This window comes from Zalophus californianus, chromosome 13 (assembly GCF_009762305.2).
Source record: "Zalophus californianus isolate mZalCal1 chromosome 13, mZalCal1.pri.v2, whole genome shotgun sequence".
In the NCBI taxonomy this organism is placed as follows: Eukaryota; Metazoa; Chordata; class Mammalia; order Carnivora; family Otariidae; genus Zalophus; species Zalophus californianus.
Window position 1 is genome coordinate 89019551 of NC_045607.1, and position 12842 is coordinate 89032392.

A 12842-nucleotide genomic window follows, 5' to 3' on the forward strand; every position below is an offset into this window, starting at 1 on the left:
ATACAAAAGTAGATATAACGGTATAACGTACTCTTACATCACTCAACTGCAATAGCCCTTATTACCTGTGTCATCTTATTCTGTGCCATCTGCTGTCCCCATTTCTGTGTTATTTTGAAGCACATTGTAAACATCATATTATTTCTTCCATTACTATTTCAGTATGCATCTCTAAAACATAAGAATGCTTTTTAAAATTAAAATCATCATAATTCCTTAATATCTTTAAATATTCAGCAAGCAATCAAATTTCTGAATGCCTGATAAATCATAAATGGCTTTTTAAAATGGTTTTGGTGGTTTTTTTTTTTTTTAAACTAGGGTCCAAATAAGGGCCACGCATTGGGCTTTACAGTCTATGTTTCCTGCATCCCTTGTCTTTTTTCTTTTTTAACCACGTTGGTTATAGTTTCCCACAACCTAGATTTTGCTGATCACATTTTCATGGTGTAGTTTGTGTTCCTCTGTTCTCTGCATTTCCTGTAAATTGGTATTTTACAGACTTGATTGTGTTCAAAATTGTCATATACTGCCAGAAAATACTTTCTTACATATTCTTGTCCATTTCTACTTTTTCAGCTGATTGCCTTCCAGTCCTTCTTATAGGATCCTTTCAAATTCCCTTTTCCTTTATAAATTTGGTTTTCTATGGCATTAGTTTCCTGTTCTTTACCTTCACTGATGTTGCCTTTCCTAAAGGTATCACATCGTATCTACCCTAGGGTCTAGAGGAAGTATTTATATCGCTGCTTCCATAGGGTAATATTTATTGCCCTAATACAAAAACCAAAAATCTTGTCCTTTGAGATTAATATGATACAGATTATACCGTCCTCAGTCCCTCCTGTTGTCCTCTGCTGCCCTCTTCTTGCCTGCTCCTATGTTGTTAGTTGGGAATTTTTGGCATCTAACCTGGTTTTCCTCTAAAACCTTTTTTCTGACATGATCATAGGTTATGTATTATCCAGGTGAAGAACTCACCTAAAGACACTTTAAGGTTTCCTAATATATTTGACTCTGCAGTGTCATCCAAACTTGACACTAGTACTACTTTCTCATAACTTCATTCTAATGAAACCTTGTTATTATCTCAAGTTTGTCCATCTCTGAAGTTGTGAACTTGTTAATTGTACCAATCTCTGGTTATGTTCTTCTGATTGTTGAGGTCTTTTATATTGTATTCCTGCGCCCTTGGTCCTGTCCCTGTCTGTCCTAGGGCTAACGCCTTTCCCCTTTGTTTTCCCCCTTCTTTCTTTGATACTATCACTGTTGGCCCCTCCGGTAGCTTGAGAATTATCTCATAGCTTATTTTTATGTTCTCCTGGATCTTTGACCATCTCCAGCTACCCTGTCTCTTTTCTGCTCTTCACCCTCAAGAATAGCCTTGCCACCTTGATTTCCTTTTTTCCTCATTATTCTCTTCTTAAATTTCCCCCCCAGGTATTTCATAGACATTGGTTTAAAAAAGTCAGATCACACAGAAGAGCTTATAATGCAAAAACTATTACAATGAGAAGTTTTATTCTTCCCACTTCAGTCCTTTTCTCCAGGAGTTAGTTTTGACTGTTAATTTCTTGTAGTTCAATCTTTTTTTTTTTTTTAAATTGTGTTATGTTAGTCACCGTACAATACATCATTAGTTTTTGGCCATTGTTTTTGTATAACACCCAGTGCTCCATGCAGTACGTGCCCTCCCTAATACCCATCACTGGGCTACCCAGTCCTCCCTCCCCCCTTCCCTCTAAAACCCTGTTTGTTTCTCAGAGTCCATAGTCTCTCATGGTTCATCTCTCCCTCCAATTCCCCCCCCCATTTTTCCCTTGCTTCTCCTAGTGTCCTCCATGCTATTACTTATGTTCCACAAATAAGTGAAACCATATGATAATTGACTTTCTCTGCTTGACTTATTTCACTTAGCATGATCTCCTCCAGTCCCATCCATGTTGATGTAAAGGTTGGGTCTTCATCCTTTCTGATGGCTGAGTAATATTCCATTGTGTATATGGACCACAACTTCTTTATCCATTCATCTGCTGAAGGGCATCTCAGCTCTTTCCACAGTTTGGCTATTGCAGACATTGCTGCTATGAACATTGGGGTGCATATGGCCCTTCTTTTCACTACATCTGTGTCTTTGGGATAAATACCCAGAAGTGTAATTGCTGGGTCATAGGGTAGCTCTATTTTTAAATTTTTGAGGCACCTCCACACTGTTTTCCAAAGCGGCTGTACCAACTTGCATTCCCACCAACAGTGTAAGAGGGTTCCCCTTTCTCCACAACCTCTCCAACATTTGTTGTTTCTTTCCCTGTCCATTTTTGCCATTCTAACTGGTGTAAGGTGGTATCTCAATGTGATTTTGATTTGAATTTCCCTGATGGCTAATGGTGATGAACATTTTTTCATGTGTCTGTTAGCCATTTGTATGTCTTCTTCAGAGAAGAGTCCTTTCATATCTTCTGCTCACTTTTTGACTTGATTATTTGTTTTTTGGGTATGAGTTTGAGAAGTTCTTTATAGCTCTTGGATACCAGCCCTTTATCTGCACTGTCATTTGCAAATATCTTCTCCCATTCTGTGGGTTGCCTCTTTGTTTTGTTGACTGTTTCCTTTGCTGTGCAGAAGCTTTTTATCTTGATGAAGTCCCAAAAGTTTATTTTTGCTTTTGTTTCACTAGCTTTTGGAGATGTATCCTTTTTTTATTTTTTTATTTTTTTTTAAATTTTTTTATTGTTATGTTAATCACCATATATTACATCATTAGTTTTTGATGTAGTGTTCCATGATTCATTGTTTGTGCATAACACCCAGTGCTCCATGCAGAATGTACCCTCTTTAATACCCATCACCAGGCTAACCCATCCCCCTACCCTCCTCCCCTCTAGAACCCTCAGTTTGTTTTTCAGAGTCCATCGTCTCTCATGGTTTGTCTCCCCCCTCTGACTTAATACCCTTCATTCTTCCCCTCCTGCTATCTTCTTCTTTTTCTTTTTTCTTAACATATGTTGCATTCTTTGTTTCAGAAGTACAGATCTGTGCTTCAGCAGTCTTGCACAATTCACAGCGCTCACCATAGCACATACCCTCCCCAATGTCTATCACCCAGCCACCCCATCCCTCCCACCCCCCACCACTCCAGCAACACTCAGTTTGTTTCCTGAGATTAAGAATTCCTCATATCAGTGAGGTCATATGATACATGTCTTTCTCTGATTGACTTATTTCACTCAGCATAACACCCTCCAGTTCCATCCACGTCGTTGCAAATGGCAAGATTTCATTCCTTTTGATGGCTGCATAATATTCCATTGTGTATATATACCACCTCTTCTTTATCCATTCATCTGTCGATGGACATCTTGGCTCTTTCCACAGTTTGGCTATTGTGGACATTGCTGCTATAAACATTGGGGTGCACGTACCCCTTCGGATCCCTACATTTGTATCTTTGGGGTAAATACCCAGTAATGCAATTGCTGGATCGTAGGGTAGCTCTATTTTCAATTGTTTGAGGAACCTCCATACTGTTTTCCAGAGGGGTTGCACCAGCTTTGGAGATGTATCTTGAAAGAAGTTGCTGTGGGCGATGTCAAAGAGGTCTCCTCTAGGATTTTGATGGATTCCTGTCTCACATTGAGGTCTTTCATCCACTTTGAGTTTATCTTTGTGAATGGTGTTAGAGAATGGTCGAGTTTCATTCTTCTGCATGTGGCTGTCCAATTTTCCCAGCAACCATTTATTGAAGAGACTGTCTTTTTTCCATTGCATGTTTTTTCCTGCTTTGTCAAAGATTATTTGACCATAGAGTTGAGGGTCCATATCTGGGCTCTCTATTCTGTTCCATTGGTCTATATGTCTGTTTTTGTGCCAGTACCATGCTGTCTTGGTGATCACAGCTTTGTAATAGAGCTTGAAATCCGGCAACGTGACGCCCCCAGCTTTGTTTTTCTTTTTCAACATTTCCTTGGCAATGTGGGGTCTTTTCTGATTACATACAAATTTTAGGATTGTTTGTTCCAGCACTTTGAAAAATGTCATTGGAATTTTGATCAGGATGGCATTGAAGGTATAGATTGCTCTGGGTAGCATAGACATTTTAACAGTGTTTATTCTTCTGATCCATGAGCATGGGATGTTTTTCCATCTTTTTGTGTCTTCTTCAATTTCTTTCATGAGTGTTCTGTAGTTCCTAGAGTATCGATCCTTTACCTCTTTGGTTAGGTTTACTCCAAGGTATCTTATGGTTTTTGGTGCTATTGTAAATGGAATTGTTTCTCTAATTTCTCTTTCTACAGTTGCATTGTTAGTGTATAAGAAAGCAACTGATTTCTGTGCATTGATTTTGTATTCTGCCACATTACTAAATTGCTCTATGAGTTCTAGTAATTTGGGGGTGGAGTCTTTTGGGTTTTCCACATAAAGTATCATGTCGTCTGCGAAAAGAGAGAGTTTGACTTCTTCTTTGCCAATTTGAATACCTTTTATTTCTTTTTGTTGTCTGATTGCTGTTGCTAGGACTTCTAGTACTATGTTGAACAATAGTGGCGAGAGTGGGCATCCTTGTTGTGTTCCTGATCTTAAGGGAAAGGCTCTCAGCTTCTCCCCATCGAGGATGATATTTGCTGTGGGTTTTTCATAGATGGATTTTATGAACTTGAGGAATGTTCCCTCTATCCCTATACTCTGAAGAGTTTTAATCAGGAAAGGATGTTGTATTTTGTCAAATGCTTTTTCTGCATCAGTTGAGAGGACCATGTGGTTCTTCTCCCTCCTCTTATTAATGTGTTCTAGCACACTGATGTGCGGATGTTGAACCACCCTGGATCCCGGGGATAAATCTTGTAGTCAGTCTTGATCTCACCTACACACTGTTCCCCTCCCCCTTTCCTCAAATTATTCATTTCATATAAGGTAAAGTAGTATATTTAGAACTTGATTTCTTGTTCCAGAAACCATAGGCAGTATTTCTTGATTTCTCACTTTCTAGGATTAACGTACTTCTTCCAAGCTTCTGTTTAGCCACCCCCTTGCTTTCACTTCTCAGCCTCCAGCATTTGTATTTTTATGTCAAGATGAACATTTACATTGTGTCTAGTAACCATAATTAACACTTGAGTGCTTTGTAGAGGATTCTAAGTTTGCAAAGCAATGACAGTGCTTATATCATATTGAGCATTGTTACAGAGCCAAGAAGCATGCTATAATTTCATCGCCTTTCTTGTCAAGTTTTCTTCCACTGGGATTGCCTTTTTTCCCCATTCTTTTAGTTTTCCTTTATCCTCTGTGGGTGTGTAGCGCTATGTTGTGTTTTGTTTTTGTTTTTAACTCCTTCATGGCAAGCAACCTAGTACCCACTTTTTTCTGAAGTCTTCCTTCCAGTGTCCCCTTGCTGGGCTGAGTGCTTTAGGCCTGCTGCCCAGCTGTCTGTCACCATGTGACTTAACTTCACTACTGTCCAGGGTTAGATCTATTTTCTGGACCTGATGTCATCTTTTTCATTTACTCCTTTGGTTTGGTTGGTATGTTGTATCTTAAGAAAGTAACTTCTGAAATGCTGCTTTTGAGGTAAACTTTGAATATTAAAATATTTGAAAATCACTTTATTCTGCTGGGTAAGAATTCTGAGTTGAAAACCACGCATAAGGTTAGGAAAAAAAAATGACACAAAATGAAAGGAAAAACTATCTTTATTCTTCAGATCCTTTCCCTGTTTTTTTGCTTACTTCTTAATTGCTAAATTCAGTGAATTTTTCCCCCTTCTGTTTCTATCTTATTTAACCTCTTCATAGTATTTGACAACTTTTCTCATGACACTTTTCTTTTTCTTTCTTTCTTTTTTTTAGGGAATTTTAGTTTTATTAAAATATATACAGAAAAGCACACTTATCAGAAGTATACATATAGCACAGTGAACAGTTTACAAAGTGAACAGTTCCAGCTTTTCTTCTACTTCTTGACCATTTCTTTGCAAGAATCTGCTACATTCTTCTTTATGTTCCCCCATTTCTGACAGTTCTAGATAGTTCTTAAATGTTTGGACTGCAAGGACTTGGTCTCTGACCCTCTTCTCACCTTGTATATATTTTTGCGCCTAATGACTTTAAAAATCTGTAACAAAAACACAGAATGTATCTCTTAGCCTTTAGAAATCTAGCTGCCTACAATGATACCTCAATCTGGCCGTATCGTAGGCACATCAGTTTCATTATGTGCCACACTGAGTTCATCATCCCTCCAAAGCTGTTCCATCCTCTACTCTGTGAATTGTGACACAGGACACCCAGGCTCTCAGACCCCAAGCCAAGAAATCATTCTTAATTCCTCCTGTAGCTGATTACTATGAGTCTTCTTGTAATTGTCTTATGGGTGCTTCATATGCCAGGTATCTGAAGTCCACTTTCCTTTCAACTTGCTTTTCTTCTCTATCTTGGTTCTTAGCATTGCTTTCTTTATGCCTCGTGGCTTGGTGGGAAACCTCAAATTCAGGTGAGATCCCTTCCTTCCCCTGAGGTCCAGGTAGTAATAAAGGTAGGTCTTCGTGCTGAGTCTCTGTAGTGCACAGCCCTGTTCTTTCGCCCTGTGTATTCTGTTACAGCTCCTGCAGCCCTTCATGTCTTGTTTTCTGTCTGTCCACGCTATTTCCTTTCTACTCCAGATGAAGAGCTTTTGAGGCAAAAAGTTGTATCTTTTTCGGAAAATGTTGAATGTGTAAATGAACATGAGGTAAGTTGAATGAAGTCAGATGATACGATATGTAAATAGAAAAGTGTTGGAATACATTTAGACTAGAAAATTTGACATGTACAAGTTTAAAAATCCCAGAATGTCTCATAAGCTAACAAACATGGTACTTATCTGTTTTATCTAGGTTTTGGCTGATTTACTCCTAAAATATCTTTGTAAAGAGAGGGGAAATATATAAGTAAGCACAGTATAATGATATTTTATCTTGTTTTATCAAGGATTCATAAAGCAGCACTTTATATTTTACTGTATCACCAGGAAATTTCTTTGACAGTTATGGATTATTGTGGTATATTCTCCAAAATAAGCTCCATTCTGTGAACATTGGTTTTAAGTCATTTTTTCTACTTTTAATTTTTTATAAATAATAATAGAGAATACTGGAAACCAACATACACTTAAAGGAGAGAAAGCTAAATTCCAACAAATTAATTAGAATATATTCCAGATATTAGCAGTTAGCAATCTATACAAAAATATTTTATGAAATGTATACCAGAGTTGTTTTAAGGTTAGCTTAGAGACTAATTAAGACATTTTTAATAGTATCTCAAAGAAAAATTCTGCTTAATGAAAGAGGTGATAGAAGCAAAAACTAAGGGAAATGACACTGACACCACAAAATGGGTTTTTAGGAAAGGGTCCTTTTATTTTAGATGAAAGTGTATAGTAAAGCCAATTTCTTAAACTGACAAAGTAGCTGAGATTAAAAAATAATTGATACTTCTTGCTGTTCCCTTTTTAGCTGTCATTCCTCAAGTGTTAGTGTAGCCTTTGAGGAATATAGGGATACAGAAAAAGAGGTACATTAATTCTGTAGCATCCTACTACTGTAGTTCTCAGTCAGTATTTCTTTGTCATTACTGTGGGAAATTATATTTGATAAAAAAAAATCTGAGACCTTTTTTTCAGAATAGTTGCTGAAAAGTAGATTCAAATTCTTATTCACCGATGATTTCTGTTGAAGACATGATGTTCCCATTACCATTGACAAGAAGCTCAAATTGGACTTTCTCTGCCCTTGTGCAATTCATGTTATGTAACTTTTCTTGGCTGTCCCTATACTTGGATGTTTGATTATGGTTTAGGGAGGTATTGCATTAGATGTAATTGGCCAAATGTGAACTTTAAAAGTATGTCTGGCAGCCACATATCTGGTGGAAACCAACAAATCTAAAGTAGGAATGAGAAGAGGTAAAGACAGCAAAAGTTTGTTTTGATGCTAACAGGTATCTGAGGGAATTGTTTCACGTTTTCCATGTTTCTTCTAAGAATAGGCATACTTTTTAAAAAACAGTTTTATTTAGACGTAATTCACATACCATACATTTTGCTTCTAACCATACATTTTGTTTTAAATTGTAGAAGCAAAACTAGAATCTATATGAAAATGAACAGTGAGAAATTGTGTTTAGATATGATTCCCAGCTGCGTTAGGGATAGGTTTTATGCTTTTCTCAAACCATTCTCAAAGAATTTTCTAGGTTTATTTAATGGTATTGTAGATAAGGAACAGAAGGAAAGTTCTCCATGTTATAATAGGTTTTTCCATTCATAGCTTTTTTCTTGACTAGTTTCTGTGATTTTGAGCTAAGAAGATCCAACAGGCTTAAAGAGTGAGAGTCTGTTTTTGTGCTATGCTTTAATATTTTTGGCCTCTTTTATTAGAAACCCCTAAAATTAGTAATCAGACCTCAGGATTAAAATTGGTGAGGGAATGTCTTTTTGGGTGTATTTCTTTTCAAAAACAATGTGCTTTTGTGGGAAATCCTTTTGACTTAAACCTGTGTGGGCTTAAAGATAACGTATCTTTTTGACTGGGTTTGCATATAAGCAATACTTTGCATAAATGCAGGATAAGGGAGTCCTGGAAAAGCTGCAGTTCAAAGAAAAGATTTATTTACTAAAGGTGTTTTTTGTTTTTTTGACAGTAGGTTATTTAACTTTATAGGTAGTTTCTGCTCTTATTATTATTATTTTTAAAGATTTTATTTATTTATTTGACAGAGTTAGAGAGCACAAGCAGGGGGAGCGGCAGGCAGAGGGAGAAGCAGACTCCCTGCTGAGCAGGGAACCCCATGTGGGACTTGATCCCAAGACCCTGGGATCATGACCTGAGCTGAAGGCAGATGCTTAACTGACTGAGCCACCCAGGCATCCCTGCTCTTATTATTAAATGCCCTTTTTCACATGACTTGATTAATTTATTTGGATTTCTTTTCCTTATATAGTGTAGAAAAGCTATAAGTCCTGCTAAATTGCATCACAGAGATTTACTATCAGAACGTAGTAAGTAGAATTTGCCGTTTGTTAATCTAAGGAATCAGCTCTACTGGTTGTAATTCAGTTGAATTAATTTGGTATATTTATAAGGGTGGTTCCTTAAGTTACTTATTTCAGAGACTTGATTCTGTTGGGAAAGAAGTTGAATATACTAAAAATTATTCTTAAAACCAACATTTTGTGTATTTATTTATTTATTGGAAAGAAGGAAACTTTCTTTATTCACAGATAGTGTATTCAAACAATTACAAAAAATTCTGGGGCACCTGGGTGGCTCAGTCGTTTGCCTTCGGGCTCGGGTCATGATCCCAGGGTCCTGGGGTCGGGCCCCGCATCGGGCTCCCTGCTCCGCGGGAAGTCTGCTTCTCCCTCTCCCACTCCCCCTGCTTGTGTTCCCTCTCTCTCTGTCTCTCTCTCTGTCAAATAAATAAACAAAATCTTTAAAAAGAAAAAAAATTCCAAGGAATCCACAAAATAACTAATAAAATTACTATGAGAGTTTACCTAAGTTGAGATTTGGAGAAGCACATCAGTTTGGATTTTAATTAGCTGCACATAACCGAAATTTCAAGTAAGAGTGGATTTATGTTTCTCTCAAGTAAAAGAAGATACTATGCTGGACAGGTGGCTCCATGATTATCAGGAAACTAGTTACCAGCTATCTTTTTCTCTTTCCAACCTTTACCCTGACTTCCATCCTCAGGATCACCTTGTGGTTGCAAGAGGGCTATTATAGCTCCAACCACGGTGTGTTCATTTTGCGTAGCCTAAAGGAGTAAAGGGCAACAAAAAAGAATGCCATTTCATAGCTAAATCAGCACAGAGTGGACTTACTGCATCATAGTGTGGCTATATGTGTAGCCAGCACCCCATGGGTGCAAGAGCATCTAGCCCCGGGGGTGCCAAACAGACAAGTTCTGCCCTTCAATGCTGACAGAATCCAAAGGCAGAGAGATAAGAGGTGGTGAAACAAGAAAGTTAATTTATTCCAGTGAGGCCAATACTGGAAAGACAGCAGGCCAGCATCTCAAAAACTGTTTCCCAAGTCCTGAAAATACTTGTAGATTTATGTTAGGAAAATGTGGGACAAAGGTAGGTGGGCACATGCAGGTGGGCAGTAAAGGTCAAGTTGATCATTGCCTTGGGGTCAGTTACCCAGGGTCTTGCTGGTGTCATGGCAGTCATTATTGCTTGAAGGGGTAGTTTTGGTTCCCATCACAGGATGCTACCATCCCCCTGCTCCAGGTCTTTTGTCTGAGGTAAAAAATAAGCTGGAAAGAATTTAGTCAGTTGGAAAATGCAGACTAGGGTCAAATGGAAGTAGTTAAAGTCCCCTTTCATATGTATAACTTTGTAAGAAACTTCCAGTTTTTCGAAGTGCTTGCTCGGTTTTACATTCCCATCAGGAGTGAGAGTTCCAATTGCTCTACAACTTTTGTAACATTTGGTGTCATTAGTCTTTTCAAATTTTTGCCATCCTAATGGGTGTGTGTTGGTATCTACTGGTTTTAATTTGTATTTTACTGAATTAAAATAGCCTGTAGGGATGTTGTTTTTATTCCTGATAATGATAATTTGTGTTTTTTTCCTGACTTTCCAAAATTGATCATTCTACTTAAAGATTTATAAATTTTATTAGTTGTTTCCCAAAACTGTCTTTGGTTTTATTGATTTTCTCTGTTGTCTCTGCTCTTCATTTCTACTTTCTTCTCCTTTTTCTGGTTTCTTCTTTTAGCTACTTAGGAAGTTAGATCATTGATTCCAGATCATCTTTCTTAACATAAGTATTTAAAGCTACACATTTCCCTTTAAACACCATGTTAGCTGTATCTTAAAAATTTTATTTTTAATGGTTTTTCTTTTTCCTTTTTTTTAAGTATGTAGTAACATTTTTATTTCTCCACTAACCAATGAAATATAACATTGTTTTCTCCATTTTCTTTGGATAATTAATCAATTCTTAACATTTTCTGGAAAGTATTTTGTGGTCAGTGCCCAGCAGTCAAGTAAAACTTTTTTAAGACTATATTTCTTCCAGCTTCATGTCCATAGATTCCCATTGTGTCTGATGCCCTGCTTTATTTCTAAGACATAGAATGTGTCCTGGTACATAGAATGCGTTCAAAAGTATTTATGAATGAATAAAAGAATGAATGGGTCTTCCTAATATCTCTTCACAATGTCTTTACATCTCTGTTCTCCATTTTGTATGAGGATTATAATTTTGTGTTCATCTGGAGAACCAATCAAATTGAATAGGGTGTGCCCCACAAGCTGAAGCCCTGATTATGTTTAGTGTCTATCCAATCAGGGTGTGTTCCGCTGGAATGTAGCCCTGATTAGGTTTACTAACAGTAAACCCGGTATAAAGGGAAGTCAATGAGTCATTGTTCTGAGGAGAAGAAACGGGCAAATTTGGGACTTTGGAAGAAGAGGAATTAGCTGCTTACGTGTGGAACTTGCCACAGAATCTGTTAGGCTTCACCATCTCCTCCAACTCTTGAGTCCTGGTGAGTTTTCCAAACAGTGAGATGTAAGCTGGCCTCATTCCTTAAAATTATGTAAGTTCTATCCCTCTTTAGACATCTGTCATATCAAAGCAACTTCTTTTTTTTTTTTTTTAAGATTTTATTTATTTACTAGAGAGAGAGAGAGCGTGCACGCGTGCTGGAGAAAGCATGCGCGTGCACACTGCAGGTGGGGAGAGGAGCAGAGGGAGAGCACAAGCAGACTCCCTGCTGAGTGTGGAGCCCTTTGTGGGGCTCAGTCTCAGGACCCTGAGATCATGACCTGAGCAGAAATCTAGAGTCAGGTGGCTTATTGACTGAGCCACCCAGGTGCCCCTCAAAGCAGCTTCTTATGATCTTTATATTTCATTGTGTCAGTATTTGCTCTGCCATTTTCCTTTCCCATTTTTTGGCTGTTTGTGTCCTTTTTCCATTTTGGTCTTGAACTAAATTATTTTAACTTCCTACCCTAAGATCCTAGATTTGTGCTGTCTAATAACAACTACCCACCACATGTGACTATAAAATTTAAAGTAATAAAATTAAATAAACTTCGTATCTCAGTAGTAGTGACCAAATTTCAAGTATTCTGTAACCATGTGTGGCAGTTATTGTACAGTACAGATACAGAGCATTTCCTTTTATCTTGGAAAATTCTACTGGCATGTTGATCTACATCTTATGTTTTTATTATTTTTTGTTGTAAATACTTCATTTTTTGCTTCTCTGAATTAGTTTCCTTTTATGGAATTCATCAGGTAATTTTCTTTATTCTTTAAACATCTTTAGATAGGTGCTTAATTTGGTCATTTACAAATTAATGTGTATTTAAGACAAATAATTTCATGTGAATATTGTTTTAGTTTCATTTGTACTTATACACAGCTGTATTCAAATGTTACTATTTTTCATAATGTACTTAAATTTTTGTGTCAACTTTAAAAGAGATTATCTTACCCCTTAGTTTTTAGTTAATAGATTGTGTCTTCCATGATTGTTGTTTTCTGGCATTATTTCATTGCTTATAGGGCTATTGCATATTCCTTTTTTAAAAAATATGAGGCTTTCCTCCATCTTGGTACGTAAACCATTTGAATGCAGTGTCCATTATGCACCTTGAAAATAGATCTGTTTTATGGTATGCTGCTTTCATAGATAAAATTCTAGAATAGTTGTAAACTTAAATCTAATTTCACCATTCCTGAATTGCTCTGAATGTATTAGATGTTGAAAATCATGAAAGGTAGAACTTTGATTTGCAATCCAATCTGAGATGATACATTTCTTCATTTTCAGTATTAATTGATG

General features: G+C 37.1%; 1 protein-coding gene across 5 annotated transcripts in view; it reads left to right on the forward strand.

Annotated features, from left to right (window-relative positions):
* The window catches only part of JAK2 (Janus kinase 2), a 147010-nt gene that overhangs the window by 16803 nt on the left and 117365 nt on the right, over window positions 1-12842 (forward strand). The window lies entirely within an intron of this gene.